This window comes from Macaca nemestrina, chromosome 7 (assembly GCF_043159975.1).
Source record: "Macaca nemestrina isolate mMacNem1 chromosome 7, mMacNem.hap1, whole genome shotgun sequence".
In the NCBI taxonomy this organism is placed as follows: Eukaryota; Metazoa; Chordata; class Mammalia; order Primates; family Cercopithecidae; genus Macaca; species Macaca nemestrina.
In genome coordinates this window covers 10,237,946-10,244,951 of record NC_092131.1, presented here as the reverse complement: position 1 = coordinate 10,244,951, position 7,006 = coordinate 10,237,946, and the positions used below count along the sequence as shown (strand labels likewise).

Genomic DNA, 7,006 nt, shown 5'->3' with positions numbered 1-7,006 from the left:
ATAAGAATTAAAACCTCTTATTTTAGTGTAAGTATGTTACTCAAATTAGTTAGGGGAATTGTGTGCAACGAACCACGTGCAGGGCAGAGATCACTCATGAGTTAATAGTCACCCCTAAACCAGTTAATCGAAATAGATTGTGAAAAAGTCAGTAGATAAAAATGATTGCTATTAAAAAAAAAATCAAAACAAAGCAAACACACACACGCATGCACACACACACGCACACAAAACACTCTCTTGCTATTCCTGCTATTTAGTGATAGACTGTGGGTTTTTCAATTGAACTTTTGTGTCTCGGTATGATGTTTTCTGTTTAAATTTCAGATTTGCTGCAAATACATCCACACAAAGAAGGCACTGAACATATAGGTAGATGTGTATTCTGTTTCAGACTTTCTCCTTAAAACATTTATATATGTATATATATAGAGAGAGACACACACACATACACACATATACACACATTTGTATTTGAATTAGTCAGGATGGAAGGAGGTAAGTCACTTCAACCTTTAAGCCCCTTTGACATTCACAAGGTGCTAAAAGTCAGCTGGGGTCTCAGCTCTGACAAATTTGCATCTCTTTGAATATGACGCTTGAAAAACCCCAGCGACAGATTAAATTTTGCCAAGGAGAAAATGAGAGAGAGGCTTCCATCTCTCAGGTCTGCTGGGAGGATCTTTATGGTTGATTTACTTTTTTTAAATAAATGTTTCTTTATGTGTTTCCCTCAGTTCCTGCCCAGGCTGACTCTATCATACAAGCTGTAACTTCTGCCAGTCCTATCAGCCAGCAAACAGTAAGTCAACCTGGTTCTGAATACAAGGTGAAGGGATATTTCAATCCAAGCTGCATATACCTTCTGTGTTTTCTGATTAAAATTTGCAAGCAAACCTTGGAATAAACTCTACCTGACACGACTTCTAAAATAATTTACGCTCTTTGCAAACCTCGAATGTAGGGATTGATTTTAGTGCCTGTCACTATATTTCAGATGATCAAAAATGGATCAGGGCTTTTAAGTGAATTTAATGACCAAAGATGTTTCCTTTAAAAAAAGAAATCACTGAGGTTAGAAGACAAAATTCCTTATCTAAAGCCACAGAAAATGGTTCTTTTTTTCTTTTAAAAGTGGCACATATTAATCATCAAAAATTTGAAAAACACAGAAATAAAAAGAAGAAAAAATCACTCTTAAACAAATCAGAGATTCATTGTTATGCTTATGTTAACACATAAGCATATTTTCTTCCAGTCTTATCTGTGTCTTTGTGTTTTTTGATATAGGTAAGCATAGAAAGCAAATACAACTCTGATTCCTGATCTTTTTGTAACTTGCAATATCAATGATGATAATTAATGAGAATGAAGATGGTAATGTTTGAGCGCAATTGATCAGGAAATTTTTAAGCTCTATGCACAAACTGCCTTGCTTCATCTTCAAAACAATCCTATAGGATGGGTTTTTATTATTTTCCTTATTTTTAGCTGTTAAGCAATTTGTCCAAGGCCACATAATCAGAATGTTGTAAAACGGTGACTCAGTTCAAGGCAATCTTACCCCTAAAAGCTATGCCCTAAATCATTATGCTGTGCTATGACATATGCTTTTTAAACATTTTCATGAAGTCACTTTATATATTTATATGTGATTTTTAGTGGTTGTGTAGCATACCAGGAGGCTCCATTTACCATATATCTGTATTTCATTCTGTGCAAATATGCCTCGGGGAGGTGTGCAAGGTGGAAACCCCGTACTATAACATTATATAAATGACCTATTATCTTTTAAAGCCATTTCTTTATTTCTAGACATCAAGTAGTGTTATTTGTTCCTTCAATCACATTTTTGGTAGAGTTAAAAGCACTAAATATCTCATCAGATAGACCTGGGTTTGGATCCCAACTCTGCAACTTACTACTGGTGTTTTCTTAGAGAAGTACCTTAATCTCTCTATATCTCAGAAAAAATAGGGTGTTGCAAAAGTTAAATAAGATGTCATGGGTGTTAACTGTTTAGCACAGTTGCTGACACATGGGGAGTGGCTAATATCTAGTAATCCTTTTCATCGTTTATTATTATTTATAACAGCTCTAATTTTTTCAGCAATATTGTCAGTTATGTGACTATAAATTATCTGATTCAATCTTTACATCAACACAATAAAATAAGCATTATTTATTGTCCTTGATAGATGGAGCAGTGAGGCTCCCACAGGTCCAGCAATTTTCCCAGGTGAGGCCTGCCTCGGTGCTGGGGAATCTGATTTTTGAGGCCACTGTCTGAGGCTCTTTGCTAGGAACTGAGGTCCCATCCCAGATGCCTTAATGACTGCCAAGGAGTTTAAGAGTAAAAGGGGGAACTAAAGAAACTTTAAGTAGGGAGTGGGTGAGATTGTTTGTCCAAGATCTGTCTGCTGCAGCTTAAGACTTGAAGAAAGAGTAAGAATGAGAACTATATTTATAGGGCTGTTATTGGAATTCAGGTAAGAGATGAAGTAAATATGAAAGAATGACAGTGGATTTGGAAAGAAGTCAATGGTTCCAAGAACTATGTTGGAGACAGAACTTGCAGGATTTAATGCCATGAGGGAGACAGGGAGGAAGGGACAATAATGTCCAGGTCTTTGCTTATGGAACGGTGGGTAAAACCAATAGATTCATCATACAGGAAAAAGAATGGTCAGAGGAGGATGGCCAATTTAATTTTGAATAAATTGACTTTAGGTTCTTAATAGATACCCAGATGAAACTGACCAGGCTGCAGTTGAATGTAGATGTATGAAGCTCAAAAACACAAAGCAAATTAGTGATCTGGATTTGTGAGCTTCCATTGACAGTGGTTGGGGATGTGGAACTACATAGGCTTGTCTAGGGGGAATGTGAAAAAAGGGAACTGAGAAGAGAATATAGGGGCAAATGTCAGTTAAAGGATGAGCAGAGTCAATGCTATACATTAGTCAGGATGGGTTAGGCTATGCTGAGGTAACAAACAAAGCACAATATCTGAGTGGACTGGCACAATAGACACTTATTTCTTCCCATGCAAAATGTAATGAGGATTGGTGGGGGCTCTTCTCCATCTCACTCCATCTTGGGATGCAACTCTCTTAATAATTGGCTTCCAGAGTCCCAAGAGAGGGAAGGAGCATACACACAGACTCTTAACTGCTTTATTTCGAGGAGATACATATCACTTGTGCTGATATTCCATTAGCTACAGTAAGTGTAGGCCATGCCCTGACCATAAAGGAGAGGCTGCAAGGATTGTGGGCACAGGAAGAAGACATGATGTGATAGATGAACACATAGCATTGTCTTCATCTCCAACTCAGGTGGATTCCCAAATTCAATATGAATTGTAAGCCTCTATTCAAGCACAAGAAGTAAGTGTTGATGTCATAGCTCAGGTTGGTATCCCTTGAGGTATGATGGGTGCTGTGCATTTCTGCTTCATGGGGAGAGATGAGCAAGATACCAGACAGGACAGAAGCTAATAGAACTGTCCTAGCTCTAGAGGCTTTGCACACAGGTCCAACATAGTCTATAGGAGTGTTGGAAACTTTTTCCAAGGAAGGTCGTCAATAGAGCCCAGCAGTCTAGGCCACAATTAAGCTCAAAATAAGAATTTTAATTGATCCTGAAATAGCAAAACTCTAGAGTAAGCCAAGGTGTTCCAGGGTCACTAAGGAATCAGAGAGCAGGGCATGGAGATGAAGCCTGGAGCTCATTTTTCCTGAAAGGCAGAATCTTGCTTACATAAGTGCCCACTGATAATTCCAACCATCTCAGACTGGTGGCTTGTGCAGTGCAAGCTTTGAACATCACTCACAGAGACCCAAGGGGTGATATATGTCCTGCTTTCATCAGGACTCGACTGAGTTTTGAGCAAGGCAGAACCTTGAGGCTGAAGGAGACTCCAAGTAAGAGGGCCTGGGAAAGTTTCCACAGATACATTCTTGATCCTCCTGCATCTCAGCTTTGGTTCCTTCTGGTCTCTGTTGCTGACAATTTATATCCCAATCCTTTAGGCACTTATTCCCCACCCTCTCTGGGTGCTTATTTCCTGATTCCTGAGTGAGGAGAAAACAGTGATGTAGGTGATCTGTAAGGTCCCTGACCCTTTTAAATCTACTAATCTATAATTAATTGAAATATTGTAAAATGCAGCCCACGTTAATGTATGCTGTTAGGCAAGCTGTTATTTTTATTAATCATAGACAGCTCTTCCCCACACTCCCAGTTAATGGGCACCTACTGCAGGTTTAGAAACTCATTTACGGGGGGCACTTGGAAGGGGGACGCTGTATCCAAATAAAACTTCTCATGAAGTTTAATAGCAATTCACTGCAGAGTGAGGCAGAGCCATTACCAAGTAAGAGCAATTCTCTAATGCACTCCGAGTTTTAGAATAAAAGTTAATACTGCTCATAACCGTGGCTGATGATATTAGGAAAACACAATTGCTTGAAGCATTTGAAGGTAAAGAATTTATTCTCCTTGGTCCAACAGAGAAACACCTCATCGGAGCATTTGCAGATTCTGTTTCTCCTCCCTGCGGAAAGGGTGGGTGTGGCCAAGTTCATCTCCAGCTTGGGGAAGGCTTGGTGCCAGAGCGCCCCACTTTGCCCTTTTCAAGTGGGCTGTAAGGGTAACATAATTTATGATAAACAAATACTCTTAATTCCCTTTTACCCGCATTTCTCCCTTCACTCCCATTCACTCAATTCCAGACCACTCTGGTTTTAGGAAGACTATGTTGCACCCTGGACCTCATTCTCTTGCACTGCGTGTTAGCCAGTTATGCCTGTGCAAACTCTCCTGGAGGAAGTTGGAAGTCAGGCTCTAGCAGAGGCTTGTACAGAAGAGGAAAGTCCTTAGAGGAAAGAGAGAAGAACAAAAGAAAAATTCCTTAAAGAAAGAGAGAAGAACGAAAGGAAACAAGGCAATCGGAACTGATAACCTAAGGAAGTGCAAAGTCAGGCAGGAATGGGCACAGCACTTCAGAGCTTGCAAGGTCCTTCCCACCTTCCATACCCAACCAGCTAATCTCTATCTCTTGTGACCTGCAGGGCTGGGATGAGGAAGGAAGATACAAGACTGTGGGAGTTACATGACTTGCTGTAAGCCACCCATTCATTACCTGAAAAGTCTGAGCTTGCAATTCAGGGTCTTCATTGCATAGGCAACCAATCCCCCTTGCATTCATATTCCCAGCGTTCCTCCCTCCACTCCCCTGCTCCGAGGCTTCTTCCTTCAGTGGCTTGTGCAGTGTCTGCCTTGGCTACAACCCTACGGCATTGCTCACATTTCCTCTGCTCTCTTCCTAGTAATGTAACTCGCTGTCTGTTTCTATTTGCTGGGAACTCTGAGGGGTGTAACAATCTTTAATCATCAGAACAACTTTACAAAGACCACCCTGAAGTGCAGAAGGATAATGCTCCTGGCTTGTATCACACAGCTAGTGTGTGGCCAAACCAGAATTTGGTCTGAATCCTGAGATCTTTCTCTTACGTGTAAGCTACATACTTTCATGTACTGAGAGGTAGCTTTGGTTTGTGGCTGTATAAAGCAAGGACCCATCTCATTTGTACAAATGGTACAAATTTAGGTACCATTTGTCTGGAGATGCAGGATTTGGACCAGATGGTGAGAGGAAAGAACAAGCAAGGTCCTGTGGTAAGACCACATAACAGGTACACAGGTCACAAGACATGGAGCAGGGCAGGTGTGAATCACAGGGGAACAGGAGAGGAAAGCCAGGCTCTGGAGGCGAGGAGCCCTGGGGAACCCATGGAGAGGGAATGCAGAGATGTACAGCACCATGGAACTTGGATGGTCCCAAAGGGTGTTCAGTGAAGAGCTGTAGACTAGAAGGAAGAGAGGGAAAAAGGGAGAAAAGGAAGGAAAGAGGAAAGGAAGGAAAGAGGAAGGAAGGAGGAAGGGAAAGAGGGAAGAAAGAACAAAGGGAGGAAAGGATGGAAGAAGGAAATAAAGTGAAAGGTGGTATTCTTGTGCCTCACATTTATACTCAGGTGAGAGTAGAACTTTTCAGAGACATGAAGCCCATCATTGACTATAAATCTGATTTCCTAGAAAAGTTATAGGAGCTTTTTTTGTTGTTTGTGACAAGTGACACAAAATTCCATCAGAAAAAGGGTAGGGTAGCATGTACCTGCAGTCATTAAAGTCATTTATCTCATTTTTAATTCCATGTCCCAAGGTTTTGCTGGAAAGGGAGAAGGCAGCAACAGAGACAGCATGGTGGAGTGAGGTGAGCATCATGAGAAAGCCATCTGGACTCTCTCTTCTGACCTCTACCATCCGTGCATCCTTCCCTGAGCAAGACCTGACACAGGACGTCTTGGAAGTTCAAGCTCATCATCTGTATAAGAGGGTGATACCGTTTGGATGTTTATCTGCTCCAAATCTCATCTCTAAATGTGATCCCCCATGTTGGAGGCAGGGACTGGCAGGAGGTGTTTGGATCATGGGGGTGGATCCCTCATGAATGGCTTGGTTCCATTCTTGCAGTAATGAGTGAGGTCTTGCTCTATCAGTTCACAAGAGATCCGTTTGTGTAAAAGAGTGTGGTACCTCTCCCATCCCTCCTGCACTCTCTCTCACCATGTGACATGCCAGCTCCCCTTCATCTTCCACCATGATTGTAAGCTTCCTGAGGCCTCACCAGAAGTTAAGCAGATGCTGGTGCTACGCTTGTACAGCCTTCAGAACTGTGAGCGAAATAAACCTCTTTTCTTTATAAATTACCTAGTCCCAGGCATTTCTTTATGACAATGCAAAATAGATCAATACAAAAAGACCTCAGTGTCCTTGCTGATGAAGGGCAGAACCCTGGATGAGACTATTACTGAGAGCCAGGAGGAAAAACATTACCTCTCTCCACAGTATCCAGGGCCTTTACATACACATTTCCATGCTGCTCCTTAGAACAGCTCTAGGATTTTGGCTGGTGAGGGATCATTATACCCATGGTGGAGAT

General features: G+C 41.4%; 1 long non-coding RNA gene across 1 annotated transcript; it reads left to right on the top strand.

Moving 5' to 3' along the window:
* The first annotated feature begins 644 nt into the window (after nucleotides 1-644).
* Nucleotides 645-6,768, top strand: LOC105467442 (uncharacterized). The gene is made up of 3 exons (XR_978886.2): nucleotides 645-802; nucleotides 5,076-5,126; nucleotides 6,227-6,768. It is a non-coding gene; the product is annotated as an uncharacterized lncRNA (long non-coding RNA).
* The last annotated feature ends 238 nt before the right edge of the window (nucleotides 6,769-7,006 follow it).